Genomic DNA, 21310 nt, shown 5'->3' with positions numbered 1-21310 from the left:
AATGACAACTTGGGGGCAGCCTTAAAAAGGCAACGGCACGTTTCTTCTTTACCAGTTTATTCAAAGCGAGGCAAGGCTCGTTTAATCCGGTTGACATTAACATCCGAACTTCGAGCGAGCAGTGAATTGGTTTAGGAACAATTATCGGCAGGCGTTGGAGGGGATCCTGTAGTACAGCTTTGCAGCGGGACGCTTCGAAGTAGGAAAAGTAGAGGGGAAACGGTCGAGAGAATGAGTTTTTTTCTCGTCATTCTTAAAGTTCGGTGTATCCGAAGCGCCATTTCCCGTGTACTGACGTTTGACGCTGAATATGGCAGGTAAAAAAAATATCCTTGCACCCTGACACGAAAAAAAAAATCCAGGAACTTTTTAAAATGTAAAACATGCAATGCAACACCCATTTTTTATCCTTTTGTAATAGAACAAGAAACCTAACTCGTAACAATAATAATGATTGTATGCGTATCCCTTTTACAAGTTACATAGGACCTTTCACCCCTGAGGTTCCCATAGTGCTTTATATATATATGAGGAGAGCCATTTCATCCAAGAATGATTTGAAGCGCTGCAGCCTTTAGCAAGGGCAGGTTGTTCGAGATAATGCTGGATTCTAACCTGGACACATCAGAGTTAACACCCTTTCTATTCCAAGTGGTAACACTGGGATGGTCATGTAGTCAGGACCTTGGTTTAATTCCTCATCTGAAGGACGGCACCTCGTAAAACCACATCGTCCTTGGTCCCTGTACTGAGGCACTGGTTTGGAAATTGTGTTTCAAAGGAAAGAGTGACTCCTATTGTTGGACCAGCATCGCTTCCAGTTCCAACCTGATTTTCTTCAGAGGTCTCTGATCCCAGTCCTGACCAGGCCCAGATGTGCTTAGCTTCTGAGATGTGACCTGCAAAGCTACGAGGTGGTACAATGTTGTCAGGTTAATGAAGTAATTCGATTTAAAAATTGAAGAATTGTGTCCGCTTCTATGGTTAAAGGAAGGCTGCTAATACATTTCCAATTGGATAATTAGGACACACTTTTACAAGACACCTGGTTATCCTGAACTGTAATAAAGTCACTTCTTCTTTCTGTGCTGATTATATTGGTTTTAAGCAAATATGTGGTTACGTGGAGTCTGGTATCATCATGAATCCAGAGCAGATCCTGAATTATCTCACCTAATCTAGACTGAAAAGTTTTTTCCCCTTAATCCAAAAACTTTGTGATTAATTTAGGGAAGGAGGTTGGCATAGTGGAGCAGTGATTAGTATTGCTGCCTCACAGCACTGGGGCCCTGGGTTCAATTTCTGGGGTGCTGTCTGTGTGGAGTTTGTATGTTCTCCCTGTGTTTTGGTGTGTTTCCTTCCACAGTCCAAAGACATACTGGTAAATGTATGTGTGTTTGTGTCTGTATATCTACCCTGCGATAGGCTGGTGAGGTTCAGGGTCTACCCTGCCTTGCACCTGTTCCTTGCCAGGATACACTCCAGCTCCCCCATGGCCCTGAACTGGATGAAGCAGTTAGAAAATGGATAGAAGAATTAAGGAAAGACTAGAGGTATGCTTCAGTGTGCTACAGGTCGTCAGTACCAGCGAAACAGTCACTAATGACAATGCAACTAAAACAATTTCTTACCCACAAAAACTCATTAATGTTTAATTTTTACTACGACTAATTCATTAATGAGTACTTTCATGAATTAAAGCTTTACTTCTTTGTGTATAATTTCAATTGATTTTCGTCTATGTATTGCTAATTTAATAAGAAACACCCTGTATTTAAACATAGCTTCTGTTTTTTTTTTTTCATTTTCAATTTAGTATGGGCAGCAGGACTATGGCTAGCTTCTCTGCATCACAGGTCTTATGTCCTGGACTCCATTATGGGCAAAGGTAACGTCTGTGCGGAGTGTGCATGTTCTTCTTGTGATCATATGAGTTTTTGCTACATGCTGCCGTTTCCTTACTGCAGTTTCGCTGTCTCCAAATTGTCCATCGTGTGTGTCCTGTGATGGACTGGCTTGCCGGCCAGAGATTATCCTGACCCATTGTCTGCCATGTTAGACTCCAACTCAACATGTCTAAACAGTTGACTAAACAGTTATTGAAAAAGGATGGATGTTTTGAAAGCTCATTTTCGTTTTCATGTGAGAACTATTTACAAAGAATCATCTCCTTCTAGACAGAAACTTTAACTTATATCTGGAAAATATTTAAGTCAATCTACTTTTGAAATCAAAATCAGTCAAGAATATTTTTAAATTGTTGCATTATCATTGAATAATTGATTATTGATGTCTGACAAATTCTTTTGTCTTTTATCTCAGCTGACCTCTGAAATACTTAAATGGATGAATCAGTTGTTTAATAGGGAGAAGTTAACATGTTAACTTTTAGTCTCACATTTAGTCTGCCTGTAAAACCTGGAGATCTGTTGCTCTCTTGGTCCAGGGCTGCAGACACTGGGGTTAGATCAGGGCTGTCCTACCAGACCCAGTGTTACATTTGCATGGGCAAGCTGTTAATCTGAAACCCCTCTTGTACACTTTGCTTGTCTGGGATGGGGAGTGGGCTCTCCCATTTAATTATTTCTGGAAGGAGAAGGGGCTCACATATGTTTTGCTTTTCAGTGCAGGTGGGTTGAGGCCCAGTTGCTACAACTGAGTAGTGTTTCATCCCTTGTGTAACCCCTGACACAAGCCCTGTGGTCAGTTCTGGTCCAGTAGCTCCATCTTTGGCAGTAATTACACCTCAGTGAACACCACTGACAATGAGCACTAAATGGAGTTTATTACAGACATCTGGGAGGAAGGTTAGATCCCAGTCTGGAGTTCTGCTCACCTACGGATATGAATCTCACACCCAGGACTTCCCTTCTGATATCACTCTCTCACCACCCCATCTCCACTTCTACACCCGTGTAGCTCCTCCCTAGCCTTTTTAGGGCTTTTTTTCATGAAATAGCACGAAAGCAGGGGCTGTAACATTGTCTTAAGTGTTCAATAACCCTTTGTCTTCAGACAAAGGAACAAGCCCATTCCTGAAAAAAAAAACCCCACCATTATGTTCCCGTTCAATCAACCATTCTCAGTAAGCACTTCATGCCTAGAAGGTTGCAGCCAGCTGGGGCCTGACCCTTCAGGCACAGAGAGCAAGGTGGAGTGAGACCCTGGATGGGCACACAAGGTCATTCACTCACAGAAGCGCATGGAGACAGTTTATTAATGGCAATTATTCTAGATGGTGTGTGATTTCACTGTGGGAGAAAGTTGTAGCCATGTTGGCAAGGGGAGAAAACCTAGAAGATGTCTTAGGCCAGAATCAAACCTAGGACTCAAGCTGTAGAGCTGTAAGCCGACAGCACTAAGGGCTATACCACTATGCTGTCTCCATTTTCCCAACCTCCAGCAGATTTTGAAAAGCATACCATGGTCATATCTACAGCACTTACCTGGTTGCTGTCACATCCCGTTCTCTTCCGTGTGAAAGGATATGAACGTGGGGCACGTAGCTTGTTGCTTTCTACTATCATACACAACAGCTCGATTGTTGTGAGCATCCCATCTCAGCCTGAGTTTAAAATGCACTCTGCTGGTCGTACAGTGACTGGTGCTTGGTATCGCTCTTAGAAAAATCCGTAAGCCTGTAGTTTGGTTTATCATAAAAGGTCGATTTCTAAATAATAAATATTAGTAATGTTGAATACTCTTGTTTTCAGTTACTTAAAGACAGTATTAGCAGTAAATAGGAGCATATTTTCAAAGGAGAAGAAATATTGCACAGGCATAGCTCCTTAATAGTACTAAACTGCTATTGCCCACATAGAATATTTTACCCCTTTGAGACTTTGTGATTATCTGTGCTTGCTGCTGAATTTTAAAATACTGAAGTTGCAATGCACCCTGGGAAGGTTAAAAAACATTCAAAGTTTGGTTATGCTGTACGATTACTTTGGTTCTTTGCTTTTTTCTTTCAAATTATTAATTCCTTCTGAAATTTCCCCCTAGCTACACATGTTCTATGATCTGTTTCTACTTACCTGGGTCTGGAGAGCTTCTCATCAAGACCCCGATCGCTTAAAATATATTTTTGTTTTTGTGCTGTGTTGTTTGAAATTTCTTAATGAAGTTCATCCTTCAAAAGCTCAGGCACAGCTTGTGTCCTGATTTTTTCTTCTTCTCATCTACACTAGTCTTTTAAAGAATTGCTTACATTTAGCAAATTGTGTTCTGTTTAATATACAGAACACGCTGTCAAATATCTTAGGAACTCAGAGCCGTGACAGATTTCAGCTTTAGAATACATCTGTTGTAGTGAAATAACATTCAAACCATTTGAAGCTTGGTGGCTGTAATACTTTTTATACATACTGTATAAGAACCTCAAACTACAGATCAGATATCTAGGAGACAGTGCTTTTCATTTCAACTATTAAAATGTATTTTACCAATTTGAAAGTGTAGTAGGTGGTCATGTTGAAACATATTAAGCTTACACCCAATACCAGTGAATGAATGGATTGAGATGTTATTTTATTACACGTAAAAAAAACCTCTTGTGGTAACTGCAGCCTGACCAAACCAGAATAAGAAAATAAAAGGGGCAAAATTTTCAAGCAGACCCTCGAGTCTGTGGGTAATTTCTGTGGATGTTTAATCTATAATACAGAGCTCAACTCCCTCCTGTCAGGACTGCTTCAGGAGTGGGACCTTCATTAAACTGAGAGCTAGGGTCCCAGGAAAGCAATACTTTATAATGGCTATAGCGGCGCGATAACTAATTTAATCTGGCCCTTGGACCTGAGAACCTCAAGCTAAAGAACAGAGTTTGTTAGCGAGCCAAAAAAGTTTGGTCACTTCACAGGCCGCGGAGCTATGCAGGAGCTATGGTATCTCACGAGGGACTCTCCGAGCTCATTGAGCTCCAGCACTTTGTTCTAACCCGATACCCTGTGATTTCATTGGGCCTGTAATTTAGAACCTGTAAACTCAAGGCCATTGCAGCGATGTAGACGAAATCCTTGATCCACCAAAAACAACATTTGAAAAATGGAAAAGAAAAAGAAAAGAAACAGTCGACACCCCCCCCCCCAACCCCTCCCCTCCTTTTTTTTTCCACTTTCTTCCTTCCTGTCAGAGAAAACGGTGTTATTTTAGGATTTTGCTCGTTTTCCTCTCACTTGCAATCAGTGCTGTTTTGGCGGCCAGGGCTCAGACCACATCATTTCAAGTCCCACACCCTGCCCTCCCCCCCCCCCGAAGGATGCTTTTTCAGAACTCATATAAAAAAGAAAAAAGGAGGAGGCTACTCATTTAACTTGGACCTGGGCTCTGTTTGGCTTTTAGCCGCCATTACAGAGTAAGTAGAGCTGCTTGGAACGGGCCCCGAGTCAGCCGCACGAGCAAACAGGGGGAAACGCTGTGAAACTATGAGGGACAGGAGGAGCTTCTCTGCCCGGCAGAAAGTTTCTCAGCTGCCCTGCGATTAAACAGCCATGGCAGTACCAAGAGATTCCCAGATGAGAGCTCTTGTCTGATGCAGGGTTGAGACATCCAAGACAAGAATGGTTGTGCATTTGCAAGGAGACTTTCCTCATGGTTTTCCAAACCTAAGGCCGCACTAGCATTTACCAAAGGTTGTCATGATCCACCCCCTATAGCATTCTTGACTGCTCTTACCAAATCTCAGTCAGCAGCTTTTATTTCAGCTTCTCTGGGTGGTCCCCCCCGTACAAATAAAGATAATGAAGTCTCATGCTCAAGGCATGCTGATTGTATCAGTAATGGGCATGTTCATCATTTTCAGTGACCCTCTGCCTCCTCAGTTTGTATATATAGCCTAGCAAAGCACAGTCCTGCTCACATTTATACAGACAATATTTTTGAGGCTGTTTTGTAAATACACCAATTGTATTTGACTGCCTGCAGCTTAATTCCCAAATCCCGAAAATGGCTAGATTGGTGGTTTCTAGAGTAGTTTAAAAACTCTTTGATGAATTTGTGCATACAATGTGATTAGTAAGTGTACACTGTCAGAGCTGTTCAGTGATTTCACCTTTGCTTAACCGTGATTCTTAATACCGTAGGCAGTGGTGTGTTTGGTAAAAGAGGATTTTGCTTTGAGGAAACATGGTCTCATTAAAAAAAAATCAAATGGACCTTTACGTTGCAATAAACTGTCATTTATCTTATGTAAGAACTATGTTTGCCCATCTTTCATATACTGTACACATATTCAAATTACAAAATTTAATCCCTTGTGTAACCCTGTGGTCAGTTCTGGTCCAATATCTAACAGTCTGTAGCTCTATCTATGGCAGTAATTACACCTCAGCAAACACCACTGACAATGATCACTAAATTGAGTTTATAACAGTCATCTGGGAGAAAGGTTAGATCCCAATCTGGAGGTTTGCTCACCTACGGATATGAATCTCACACCCAGGACTTTCCTTCACATGTTCAAATTACAACATTTGCTGTCAATACAGATATTACAAGGGCACTTGGTGAAGATCTCTCCGAAACATATGCCCTCCGCCTAGGTCTAGGTTTTTGTAATTGCTTAGAACCTACGGATAGTAAGATTTGCGTAAGTATGCTCGGGGAGAGTTCAGCTTTATTGGAGTTTTCAAAGGACTTTCAGTTCAGTTTTTTTTTTAATGTGGTATCACTGAATTCCATAGATCATTTGTGACTGAGCTATTAAGAGTAATTATTTAATAAGAATAATTCAAGACAATACAGTTTTAAGGAACATAGCCTACAGTACAAGTTATAACAAGAAGGGGCTGGTTATATTAACAGTTAACAGGCTATATTACAATCACAAATCGAGGCTCAGATTTGATCTTAAGACCAGTTACGTTATAATAAACAGATCAGGATTCATTCTGAGCTCAGATTTTGATCCTACTCTCAGACAGGGATTATAGCTTGATCCTACTTTTTCAGAACCAAAGAATCGCATCTTATTAATGTAATTGCATTTCTCAAAATGAGTACTGTGTGAATTTAGGCAAATGTAACTGTCACAATTAAGTTTAATTGGAGAAGTACAGATACTATACTATCATGGTCTTCCAAAATAGAAAATTAAAAATTACAGATAAGTTAAATATTATAGTGGAGCTAGCGATATGAGCACATTTATGCCTCCCTGCTTTTTACAACATTTAGTTTTCAGACTCAATTTCTAGCAATTGGAAAATGTTTAGTGTCTGCAAATGACATTTATTGCAGCCTGCCCTAGTGAAAGAAGAAATAATGCTAGAAAATAGTCATTTGTAATTGCAAAGCTTAATAAAAGCTTTTAAACATATCAAAACATTTCAAGAAATAGGAATTTGTTATTTGTAATGCCATTCTGTGATTGTTCTATATAAACAGTAATACAATTATTACCAGTATTACATAATATTAATATGAGTGGTAACAAGTAAAACTACTTGTGCATTGAACAGGACATGTTACAGTGTAACAAATTACTTTCACAGAAAATGATTTAAAGTAAATGGCAGGTTAGTATTTCCAGCTTCCAAATCTCTAAACTGCATTTCTACAGCCCTCTTCCTTTAATACTTTATCTCCCTAGTTACCATTCAAGCTGCTCATAAAAAAAATCAGATTAGCTGAGTACAATTTTGTTTATGATGCAGTGAGCTTGGATTCAATGTTACCTTTAGCTTGTGAGTATAAATGGAGAAGGCACAGTCACACAGTGGTTAGGATTACTGTCTGGCAGCACTGGGGCCCTGGGTTCAATTCCTAGGGTGCTATCTGTGTGGAGTTTGTATGTTCTCCTAGTGTTAAGGTGGGTTTCTTCGGTCCAAAGATATACTGGTGGGTTCGTTGGCTTGCAGGAAAACAGGGCTTTGGTGTGAGTGTGTGCATGTTTGTGTCTGTATGTGCCCTGCAATGGACTGCCGCCCCTGCTGCTTGGAAATGCTAAGAAATTAAAGATGAATTGTCAAAAGGAACTTGGCTTTGGACCCTGGGAAAGGGCTGTGTGTTACAAACACTGTCTACAGGAACTCCTTTCATGTTAATGCCTCCAAAACTCATTTAATGATCTACAGTAAACAGAGTTTTGTACTTTTTATTAGTGCCTCCAACACATACTTCATTATCTAGACAGGGTATTGTATTTCTTATTGTAATTGGCTATTTCTGCTATCAAATATATAACACAAAAGTAAGTGCTATTTATGTAGTACTCTATGTACTTTCTGAAAGAAATTAAAGAAAGAGAGCACATGGTTTGACAAAATGCCATGTGGTTGGGGGTGGTCTCTTAATGCTCTATTCTTTGCCCTCTCAGGGGCTAATCTCACTCACAACCCTGTATTGGAAGAAGTGTTTAGAAAATGGCTGCACAGTGTACAGATGATTCCAGGTGTCAGGAACAGCTCAGGCAGACTTGGTTGGTTGTACACTGAGCACTGAGCCTCTGTAAAGCTCTGAACTCTCTCACTTTAATATTGCTTTTTTTACAGTAGATTCTGCTTCTGAGGGATAGACACCAGGTTGTTAAGAAAACTTAAATGTTGTTTTTCTTTTTAACTTGGAAACACCAGTGATGTTTTGCTATGTACCTACCCAATTACCTGCCGGCAATCGTTTTAAAAAGATCTCTGGCAACAAGCCTAGGGCATGTCTGGGAGGAGTGAGAGGTGAGCACATGCTCCTCCAACTCACTCAATGCAGAGCCAATCATTATTTTATATGTTACGATAGCAGCTGTGCCTGACAGGAACATTAGCACTCACTGGATTGTTGTTCTTCCTTCCTTCGATGTCTTAGCAAGCCTGCGGGTGTCCGGCAAGTCACAGTGGTTTCTGCTTGCCAGAAATCCAAGAAAGACCTGACAGATTTGGCTGCCAGATACCAACCGTACTCCTAGAAGAGCACTGCCAATTGTGCCACACATTTGGAGAATCCGGGTCACGGTCAACCATCTGGATCATGAATCTAGCACTCAGAGTGCCCTTGCTGCTTGGCTACCCAGGAGATTCGATCAGTTATGTACATGTATGAATATATATGTTTATTGAACACTTGCTCATCCTAACAGATTCCACCTGGATCAAGCCAGTAGTTACTGCCTCAACTTCACACACAGAATTCCAGAGTATTGACTTCTACTTTTGGAAATTTAACCCCCTGTCTGAACCTGTATATTGATGCTTTGCTATGAATTATTGTTCAATAAACTATGAAAGATATTATTAATAAGAATAATTTAGTGGGTGGCATTGATGCCTTGCAGCACTGGGGCCCTGGGTTCAATTCCCCACCTGGAGTGTTTGAGTGGGTTTTCGCCAGGTGCTTTGGTTTCCTCCCCAAGTCCAAAGACACACAGGTAGATTAATTGGCTTCTGGGAAAATTGGCCTTGGTGTGAGTGTGTGTGTGTTTCTATGTTTTGTCTGCACCCTGGCATCCCTTTGCACATTCCTTGCCCCCGTGACCCTGAATTGGATGAAGTAGTTCGAAAATGGATAGATGGATGAATAGTTTAAAAACACAAACAAAAAGCATTCATGAATAACACTACTCAAAATACAGTGTGCTAATGTATTTGTGTGCTTCTGTATAGCACAGTCAGCGCTCCTTCATGGGTCGTGCATTACTGGGGATTGTTACAGCAGTAAATATAAATTGTACATTTCTTTTCAGATGCAAAAGAGCAAAAGGTAAGGTCTCTTAATCCCGGAAAATCAATAACCAAAAAATCACCTCAGAAGGGTCGCAGGAAACATCCAACAAAAACATGGTTTAAAAGAACACAAAGCAGGAACATAAAACAGCATTGCATAACCAGTCCAAATTACTGTATATGGTTTGGGTTTCATGGACTTGTATTTTGAAATTCTTGTATGGTACAAAGTTAAGGCCTCATGTTCAAGCAGTGTAGACACTAAGGCAGCATAGTGTAGCCTTGGAAAAGAAACAAAGTTATAATGACATCTAGTTTTCGGATGCACTTCTTTAGTAATTTTTCTTATTGTTCCATGTGCTCACAGTTAGAGTTGTTAGTCATGTAAAATGAAGGTTATGAAATTGAAGTACATGATTATTGGCATTTGTTATGGAAAAAGGCCTATCTGATGCTTGATGACAGGTTACACAGATTTTGGATAACAGAAAAAAGGATATGTTAATAATTGTCATAATAATTGTATAGGTTCATATGGTGTAATGCCTTGGAGAAAATCCCAAGAGTCCTGGAGAGTCTTGCCATATTAGCTCAAATACCACCCTGAAAAAAAAATTTAAATAGAGCATCATGTCACTTTCAGTAACTGTTTATCCAATTCAGGGTCACAGTGGCCTGGAGCCCATTCTGGAAAGTATTGGGCACAAGGCGGGATACACCCTGGATGGGATGACAGTCACATTTCCCCTAGGGCCAATTTACAGTAGCCAATTAACCTACCAGCATGAACCAGGGCCCCAGCGCTACAAGACAGCAATGCTGCCCACTGTGCCGCCATGCCACCCTTTGAACAGAGCAGTTTTCCCATATGTCTCTGTGCCTACAATAAAATGTCACCCTTCTGCATCAGGTCCTGCATTTTGCTAACACAGTCTAGATTGCTATATTCTTTGCTCTGCTGTGTTATGGTTCTATTATCCTCCAGGGTAGTGTTGCCCATTTTAATATTTAATATGAATATGATTTTTAAGAGGCACAGAGATCCAGAGAATACACTTTTGCGGACATTAGGAAACCTCTTTAATCTGTTAAATTCTGTCATCTGCACTCCTAGTGTAAAGCTCCAAAAACATCAGTCACTGTGCAGCAGGAGAAATAAAACAAACCACACAACAAAACGGCTGATAATGTTGTGTTTATATATATACAAAGGCCAAGATGAATACAATACAACGTCTTTTTTCTTTTTCTTTACAGAAATCTCCAGCGTTTTTCACACAGACGGATAAAAGGCAGTTACATTTCTTGAAACTGTAAATAATGAAATAAAAAGTTTTTTTTCTTCTTTATTAAATACGGGAGAACCCAAACCAGGACTGCATTCCCAAAACGCAATATAAAAAAGTATATTCCTATAAAGAATGGACCCGTAAAATTCAGAAGGCAGATTGATGGCAAAAAACATCAACCACAAAGACAAGGAAAGGTACTGAAAAGGCAGTGTCTTAAGGGAACATCAATCTAAACTCCTTGGCTTAACTAGTGGGTCATTAGAAATGATAAGCAGATCTTAAGAGGTTAATTTCTTAAAGAACACTGATGATGCACAATTAAAGGGATGTGAGTAAGAAGCACTTAATTGATGTTCGGCATGATGCGTTGAAACTATTGCTCCTTGTTCCCACAAAATATTTAATCAGTGTTTCAAAAGATGTCACTCACCACATTCTTTTACCACATCAGACTAAAAATCCTCAAATGTAAACGGCAGTAAAATGCAAGGAGCTCAGTTAAGCCATTCCTCTGTGTTTTTTTCCTCTCCCTCTGATCTGAGCCATAAAATGTTTCTTTACTGCCTGGTTTTAGGGCAGTAAGGTCATTGTCTTATCATTGGCTATTAAAATAAATCAGGATTCTAGGTGTGGCACATCTCTTACTGTAAAAAGTTTTGGCACTGCAGTGGCTGGGATTAAACCAATCTTTAAAGAAGATATAGACGTTTGGGGCAGCATGCTTTCAGTTCACCATGAGAAACACTAAGCGTTCATGAATGTTTGAGATTGAGTTGCTTTGCCTATTGTTGGTATTGAAACATATTATTAAAAACCAGCATGACCTATTTTTCTCATCATTTCTATTTGAAGCTACAATCTAAAAAATGTCACTATCAGAGATAAGGGGCAAGTTGTAGATTTTTTATATTCTTTTTCAAAGGAGAATTTAAAAAGTTAAAAATACCATCCATATAGCTCTTGTGATGATGTTTTGTATGGCTGATTCCATGTTCCTGATTTTTTAACAATACATTTATGGACTGCATAAGGAGAATGATCCTACAATGGATTTATTTTGTGCAATAGATAATATATGAATTTAATATCTGAAAACTAACGATACCATAGACTATTTTTTTTCTACAGTTCATCTGATACTATTCTAACTTCAAAGATAAAAAATCCCAGTCTTTACAGTGGTGAGAACAACTTCACTACTTTACTTTAGATGTAGACATTGCTTGGATTATATTCAGCACGAGAAGGTACAAAATTAAAGAAAACAAAAAGCGGAGTCTTATATTTACAACATTTTTTTTACATTATAACATAAAAAAAACTTAACAGATCTGTATTCAGCAACATTTTATTTCATGGGATGCAAAATGAACTTCATAGATGAACAAGAACTAAATGTATATTTTACCAGCAGCCCCAATAGAATAGTATCATAGTCTAGAAACAGAGGTCTTGGATTGTAAACCTAAAAGAAGCAAGTCTAGGTTGGAGCTCTCCCCAGATAGACACAAATGTTATTTTGAGATAGGCTGATGGAAAACACGTTGTAGGTTCAAAAATGCAGTCTCAGAATCACACGGACATAACCAACAGGCTGCAAAAAAGAAAAACGAAAAATATAGAGATACCAAGTACAGAAGTACAGTAGTTTTCAAACACACAGAAACTTTTCAAGATTGTTGCGCTTACACCTTGTTATGACACTAAAAAGGTTTCCCACAAGTGTATTGTTTTAAAAAGATTTTGGAGGGAGGGGCAGGGGGGCAGCCATTTTGTTCAGAAGGATTGTTTCCTTCCCCTCAGACTGTGCAAAGTTTCATACTAGATCTATCTATCCATGTATTTATATACATATATGTAAAAACATGCCTGTCAGAACCGTTACTTATTTATTCACCCCTAACTGTTGTAACAAAAAAAAAGGGAAAAAAATTCAGGGAGAGCAACACAGGCACCACCAGACAGTGCAGAAGATCCCTTAAAAATGCCATGACAGAACACTTGAAGTTTCAAAATGAACTACTGACATACAGGACTAATGCACTCAATTATTTTTTCCATGTTATACACATTTACAACATTATCAGGTTCATTCATTTTTTAAAGGGACCTCACAATGTTTTGCAATTCAGAGATAACCTTGGAGCTGTAGGAGTATTGGACGGCTATCACGGTTTTATGTCAAAAAAACATACAAAAAAACTGAAGGCTGTCAGGATGCTCGTTGTGGTGTTGGGGGCAGAGAGTTGAGCAGTACAAAGTTTCTAAATGTTGCATTTTGACTTCTAGCACCAGAGATCAGCTGAGCCCCCTTAAAACCTCACACTTCCAATACCTTCAGGGTTTCAGTAATATTCAACAGTTAGAAGTTTTTATCTTTTTTAAAATATAAAAAAAAACTCACTACATAAACACCTCTCTTACCAGATCTATGACGCCAGTGACGCTGAGAGCCAGAACGCTGCAGTATTTTAATAAGTCACTGAAACATGCCAATGACTACAGACCTAGGTAACAGCAAGGCCAAGAACTGATTCAATTAAGTCAAAAGGCTATGATGGGCTTTCCAGCACCAAAAGTGAGTATTGCTTATCTGACATTTTTTATTTAAATGGGAAGAAGACACTGTGTTTAAGTTAAATACTAATGCAACACTGAATATGCCTGTTATCTATTAATGATACCCAAATATACAACTTTATTTTCAGTGCTTTAAAAACGCAGTTCTGTTCAGTAAAATATACAATTTAAAAAAAAACATGCTAATTTTCCTATGGGACAACTGTGTGTGGTATGTTTAATGTTTAACTGTATAACCCATTCAGGTCTTAAGGTTTAGTCAATTTTGGTGGCCAGAGGGAACCAATTTGTTAGCTGCACCGTAAATTATCTTTCAGAAGTCAGTCAGTTAGCCTCGATGAGATAAGAGTAGAGGCTGCATCAGGTCCCAGTGCTTACATGGTATGATGTAATGTATTTAATTGAAAGTACAAACTCGGTCTAGGCATGGAAATTTCCATTTAAATGTTTTTTGAAGACAAGGAAATATTGAAGGATTACATAAAAAGCTCACACCTACTAACATGCTTAAGTCAAGTTAACCTGCTTAAGTCAATAAGACATTTTACATTCGGGTGTTCTATTTAAGGTGAAAAATGCACATCAGTCATCAACTTCAGAAGGTCCCAAACAACTAGTCTTCTATTTTTCTTGTGGTGTCAATTGCAGTAAGAAGATGCCTTGATTTGTGTCCTCAAAATTGAAAGAAAACTAGATCTCTTAACACCAGCAAGAACTTCATTTGGTAAACCAATCAACTTAGATGAGAAATGGATCTGAGATGGTTTGAGATCATTTTATCTTTTAAATAAAAAAGCTTCTTAAGCCTTGAAGTGTGTGACAAGGGAAAATAAAACAATTTGTAATTGACTGTAAGGACTGCTGAATGCTGGGAAAGAGCTGAATTTCTTTTTGGATTTATTTATATTTTATCATGCAGGGAATGAGTTAACGGTTTGGTAATCCAAAACATGCTTTAAAATCAACCTTTAATTCAAAAGGTAACTGATGTGGCTTATCTGTTTATAAAGTAAGCTTTTAAAAAGGATCCTCTGAAGAAATGTAGCTGGTGTGAGCCCACAGAAATTCTTCAAAATTATTCCCACATCACAGGCTATAAATCTCATTCACTCTGTATGCATCTGTTTAGTCTGGAGCTGCTGTTTGGGCAGTAAAGTGTGAGATATTGACCATTTACACCTTCCATTCATAATTTAACAGAAGCAAGAGAAACAGTTGGTGTCCTGATGAGATGTGTCTATACATCCAGTTTACAGATGTGAGAAGAGAACTGGAGAAAAGTCTTGGCAAAGCTTTTCCAGGGGCAAGAGAACACAACTTTATATGGACAAGAACCTGACAGCAAGAGAGATCTGCTTTAGCTCCCTGGAAACAATCAAGGGCTGTGTGCTACAAGGAAAACTTCTGTCTCTTCAAATATGTTTTACAGTGCACCACGGTCACTTTTAAGAATTTCCAGTTCATTGGTTGGTAGAGTAACAAGCAATAAATCAAACCGCAGATCCCTTTTCACGAGCTCGTTCAGGTGACGTTATCTTGTCATTTCTAACATGTAGCTCATAATAACTAAAAAAAGACAACAAAAAATAACAATGAAATTATTAGCTGTCTGTACCGGTGAAAAAATGTAATGAGTCTTTTTTTTAGAACTTCTCTCTGACACTAAGAAATAAAACACTCTTGTGCGATTGAGATAGTGTAGTTATCTATTGAGTTCTAAAGATACCCCATAATTTTTTTTTCTTGCAACATCTGAGATTATCCTTAACCAGACTCAGGGCAGAGATTCATTACGAGAGACTATACTAAGCCTTTGGGCTCTGTGCAGTCCAAGTGTGAAACAGTCAAAGGCTTGCTTTGATAACAGTGAAGGTCTCCATGCACTGTGAATGTAGATATTGACATTAGAAAAGTCATGCTATAATAATTTCTGAAAGGCATAAATGTAGAAGAAGATATTTCCTTCTGACAAATGACATTTTAGGTCCAAGATGTTATACATCACTAGTTTCTGAAGTTGTCTTTTTGTTAAAAAATTCAATGAAGTTAAACTACATATTTACTGTGTATGTGTATATAAATAGCTGGCTTTGTGTTAAGCAGATTCTTTTGAAACCTCATATTATAATACTTTTTGACATTCTCAGCATTTATTCTCCTCTAACCACACAGTGGTTCTGTTAAACGTAGTAAAAGTAGGTTAACATCAAGAAAAAAAAAGGCTGGATTTGTTCACAAATGGCCGGCCTCAACTTTTAACTCTACCCAGTGTAGAGTGAGAATTACAACAGCAAAGCTGTTAATAACCAGTTCACTGCTTGATCAAATTGGACAGGTAAGTAAGATGACACAACAACTCCAGCTACTTGATGACAGGTCAGAGGTCATTTTGGCATTGCTGTGAAGGTCAGCTCCAACAAAACAGGTAAGCTTCAATACTTTCAAGCAACACAAAAAAGCAACATTCTTAAATCCTTTAGGGCTTTTCCTTGTTTGTTTCCCCTTTTGCCCTTATGCCTTTTAAGAAAGAAACCCCATCTTGGAGGGGATCCCAAATAGCTTGTTCAGAAAAGACACCTCTAGTCCCGAAATGCTTATTCCACTCTGGGCAACAGCATTACATTAACAGTCTTTTGTGACTGGGATTCCTTAAGTTGTGCCACTGACACAGCACACTGGCAGTGCATGAGTGAGCAACATACAGTATGAACATGCAGTTCAGTGCAGCAAAGCTCACAGCAGAAAAAAGGTTATGGGGGTATCCAGTGCTCCACTCTCCTGTGCAGCTGTGAGGGCTTTTGAGAGGGATAATAATTTCCTATATCTTATTGAGGTGCACAAAAAGAAAAACAAAGGCAAGGAACACACTCACATTCTCACTGAACCCAAAAGAAAATAATGTTTCATGGAGATGCACCACAGGACCTAATCTGGAAACTCAGATGCAAGCCCAAGGCCTTTGACAACAGAGGAACTGCACAGAGGACAACGAAATATCCCAGAAAATTCAACAGTGATTGCCTACTTTCCACAGCTGGTGGATAACATGAAGGCTTTTATCCACAACGCTGTTACTCTGGAGCCCATATATCTTAATTGCTGATTAAAGAGGCTGTTTACAGTGAGCTGATGATGTGATCTGTGAAAAATGTGCTTTTGCTGTCACTGACGAAGCTCAGTTGCTCAAGGTGTGTGAGCAACGCGTCATTCTTTCCTGTCAGCAAGAAAGGATGTTTATTTCCCCATAGCCACCCTGTGTTTCTGTAAACATGCACTCATAAAGCTGATACACCCAATCTGCCGGTCTGTTCAGTACAGCTCATGGGATAGAGATGTCAATGACACAGATGTCAGGGCCATTTCTCATGATGTGATCAAAAAAGCTTTTGAGAACCAACTCAAAATCCATTGGGGTTTTATGATGAAGTGTGAAAAAGAAAGCAAAGTACTGGGACCAATGACGTCAAAGAAACAAAATCCAACTGCCGCCAGTAGAAACAAAACAGTTATGTCCATTTGTCTCATTAACTACTGCCTAAGCTGCATAGATTATTCTTCTCTGTATGACTTGATAGAAGTATGATTCTGAATAGTGGGCATTAAGCTGATGGTATTTTACCATTTTTATGTTGTGCATTTATCCCCCTGATTCTAGAGGCCACGAGTTCTGGCATGCGACTAAATTTCAATCCCTCTCCTGTCAAGGCCAACTGAAACCAGCAGTCAGCACCACATGGCCCTGCCTAATCGCAGAATATGTGTCAGATACCTTTGCCCCCAGAAAACACGCCCCTCTGAATAGCTACAGCTGAGATCTCCACGGTACATCTGTGGCTACTCAACAGTGACTTAAATAACAGGCCCTGACTTTAAGTACGGCCATGGTTATCAACCAGGGGTCTGGTAATCCTTAGGGATCTTCAGAAACAGTCCAAAGGCTCCCAAGGAATGAAAGAAAAAAGGACTTCAATTCAAAAGCCTAGTACAATTCAGGACTTGCACACGACGGGTCTGCTTTCCAAACATTTAACAGCAGCCCTACTTACCAGGCATTCTGTTTTGAGAATTGTATAACTAATAATGGAATTATGTATAAAAATGACAAATTTAAATTCGACTCCCTGTTGAGAGTAGTGTTTGGTTGGAGAAGCCTTAGCATTCTGATTCACTAGATCCTAAGGTTCCTAAGAAAGGAAAACTGTCAGACATCAGACCAGGTGACCTGCCTGGAAAGCATCTATTGTATTGCAGTGTATAAATGGCCTATGGTAGATCAAAGGCCTTGAACACAGGGAGGTTGTCTTTTTTACTGAGACAGCACAGTTTTCAGAGTTTAAATACCTCCACTATAAAAAGCAAATCCTCCAATTTGCTGCAGGGCCTATGACATGAGAGCAATACTGAGAGTGATGGCGGGGGAAGAGAAAACAAGAAACCTTTCCTAATCTCGGCCGCTGACACAAATATATTTCCAGCAAAAACTGAAAATTGCAGAACAAAAAATGCTTTCAAGAACTGTACTCCACTTAATCTACCCATGTTATCAAATTGTACCAAACAGCAGCAAACAGAAGGCTGATGGCTGATAGCATGTCCTTTAGACTTTTCTTGTTTTTTGCTTATGTTTCATGTTTCTTGTTTTCTTTTTTTATCCAGCTTTTTGAAAGCAAAATGTTTTACTTTTGTGTGTTAAACATTTAATTCAGTATTTGATCTCCTTATGCCCAGCTAATCCAAGAATGCTCCTGTTTGTGTGTGCTGGGAAAACTGATAAAAACAGTATGGTGTGTCAATTTGATAAGAGAGAGCAAAGAGTGGCGGCTCTCTAACAGAGTTGGATCACGCCTGCCGAAGGTGAAATCACTGCATTGGAATGATTTTTATATTCTTTAGTTACAAAGGTTTCCTGCAAAGCGCACTCATCATCAATTCTGGATAACTTTATTATTGCTATTTTGGGACACCGCCTTTAGAATAACATTTTGTAGATGCAGAATAATGCCTGCAGAGTCATAACAATCTACTTTATGTCTATACATGACAACATCTGAACTCTATATGAAGCCTTGTAAGTTACTTCTCCATTCTACCATTCAAGTAGTAGTGTGTGATGCAAACTTTAGTAGTATATCTTGTGTTGCTTGCAAGGCCCACTGTTAGTACTGTATGTAAGAAACGAGCCTGTTTCCTGGGAGTCAGACTGATCCAAATTATAAAACAAAAAACACAACTAAAACACCCAGATCAGGATGATGAAAACCCAACACACAAAACCAGAAAACTTACAGCATGTGCAAGTGATACAGTGCTTGTGCAGGGGAAAAAGTTCTAAGTATTTTTAACTGAACAGAACAGCGTGGCCTGGATCAGTTCCTACCTGTTTGGAAGACTGGTAGCCAGAAGACCTATAAGTGTTTGTTACTTAGCAGTTTAAAAATAACACCAGAGTACAAGAACTATACTATATCTTGCAAAATAACCAGTTTAAACGCACTGGGATCTGGTGGATGTCAATAGATATTCTATGCCAGAACAATGCCACAGATTCATTTGATGTTAATTAGATGTAGCTAAACAAAGTTGGTAAACAAATACTTTTAATATACATCTTCTAAAAAAATTCCCAATTAAGTTGATATTTAAAAAAACCCAATGTTTTCTTCCTTCACACAAATAGGACGTAATAAGATTAACGAACTGCCTTGATTGAGGTATAATTTTATAATGTCACTTGGCTGCCTTCAGGGGTGCACTCTTGTTTAATTTATCTTTATTTCAATGCTTTTTATGATTATTTTTCACTCATAAACATCGTAGGAAACAGATGTAGATTTGCTGTAAGCCGAGGGAATACAGGAACCTTTCGGGAATAAGCTGTTTGACACATTGCACCTGTTTGTCAGCAGTTTATAGAACATTTTACAATTAAAATACAGCCAGTTCATCTCCACAGAGTTAGTCTGCTTAGCTACATTCAGTCAAGTGTCTATTTCCTCAGCCAAGAACTATGAAACCCCAATTGTTTTTATGTGCGAGTTTAAACTTTTTTTAATGGATGGTTAAAAAAGAAAACTCCCATGAAGATACAGCACTGAGGTCCTATGTACAAATGAACAATTACAACATAAAATGAGATAACAGTTCTTTTCATCCAAAGACAACATGGTATCACTAAGGGTGACCAGGAAATTGGTAGATCTTTGTTTCATGAAACCATGAAAACAATAACAAAACAAAAAATAGCAGCAAAAATTTGCAAATAAAAGGCATTTATAGAATGTTTTTCAACACCATGAAGAGAATGTTACCTTATCCATATGATTAGTATGAGTAATAATATAGTATCATTTAAATTTAAATGGATAGCCAGCATACAGACTGTTACCAAATAGTTTCAAGCTCATTTCGTGAATGATGCATTTAATTCAAAGAGGGTTACACTTTTAGAGAGATGTGTGTCTATAATCTTCTGGTCTCTTTTAATTCAAGGTAATGTCTACTCTTTCTAGTCAAGTTAAGCAAGACCTGTTGAGAACTCTTTTACACATCATAGATTTCTGTAATGTCAGTAGCAGAGCAGAGCTGCATTGTGTTATTGGTTGCCCATTCATTTGGCAAATGTGATAAAATTAAATTCTGCATTGATATGTCAGTAACAAAATAATTAACAAAGTGCTCTCCCCAGTTCCCACAGTAGCTATTAAGATTTATTTATTTGCAAAGCTTATGTCAATGGATGAAGGTGAAACAATACCTTGCTTTTGTTAACAAGTTTAAAAGACTGTACATACAATTAAAAAATGCAGGATGAATAGCACATTAGTGCCAAATGGTCATTTAAAAGTGCAGCCCTCCCTTGAATTGAAATATGTTGGTCAACAAAAGACTTCAGAGCCCGAATCTTCTGTATTCACCACACTTGTAGTAACAACTCCAGGTGAAATTCTGATATGATCTATTCTGATGTTTTCAGAGCTACGTCTGCAAAGCTAAAACTTTCACCCCAGAGCTTTTAATTTTCCTATATCATAATGAAATTCAAAGGCCTTGTGTCAAGTAACATTATTATAGCCACAGAAAAGTGACCTGTCACGACTGTTAGTAAATTTTCAATTTGCCTTTTACAACAGTTTGTAACAGCTTTAAATAATAGATTGGTATTAAAGATTTTAAAAGTGAACAAAGAGAAAAAAACCAATAAAATAAAACAGCATGCATGCAAAACTAAAACTGTCACCTTGTTTTCTTGACAATGCTGTTGCGCCTAGAGATTATAAAATCTGTCAATGTTAAATCTCTTTTGGATGCCACATGGCTAGACATTCAACTGAGCTTTCCTGAATAACATACGGGTATATTTTAAGCTTTCAGCAGTGAAGCCCTGTAAAAGAATTGTAATCAATCCTCATATTTGTAAAGTAAATTTGGCCTAGGTAAGGAGGTGTGGTTATTATTTGACTCTTATATGTCAGCTTGTATATATAGTGTATATTTGTATCCTGTGATGATCAGGCAAAGCTTTGTATTCTAGTGTTCAGTTCTGAAGAAACTGAAATTGTGCAGCTGATCTGTCTCAGGAGCTACACTCAGGTGTGTTGCTACTGACAGACAGCAGCAGAGTTAGAAGGTGTAACTTCTGCTCCAGCAGGCACCGTTGTGAGTCCCTCACTAGGTCAAAGAAAATCAGTATAAAAACACTAGTTATTGTAATCTCCTGTAAAGTTGTAAAGCAGAACACTTCTTTTTCAGAAGTGATGCAGGATACAAAAAATACACGGAAACTGACAA

General features: G+C 38.6%; 1 long non-coding RNA gene across 1 annotated transcript; it reads left to right on the top strand.

The window, feature by feature from the left end:
- Positions 1–77: 77 nt before the first annotated feature.
- LOC148654506 (uncharacterized) lies at positions 78–13700 on the top strand. Its single transcript, XR_015941484.1, has 2 exons — positions 78–317; positions 13370–13700. It is a non-coding gene; the product is annotated as an uncharacterized LOC148654506 (long non-coding RNA).
- Positions 13701–21310: the final 7610 nt, after the last annotated feature.

Source organism: Lepisosteus platostomus, chromosome 9 (genome assembly GCF_059453375.1).
Source record: "Lepisosteus platostomus isolate fLepPlt1 chromosome 9, fLepPlt1.hap1, whole genome shotgun sequence".
NCBI classification, from domain to species: domain Eukaryota; kingdom Metazoa; phylum Chordata; class Actinopteri; order Semionotiformes; family Lepisosteidae; genus Lepisosteus; species Lepisosteus platostomus.
The sequence above is the reverse complement of the archived record's forward strand: the minus strand, read 5'-3'. Positions and strand labels throughout refer to the sequence as shown.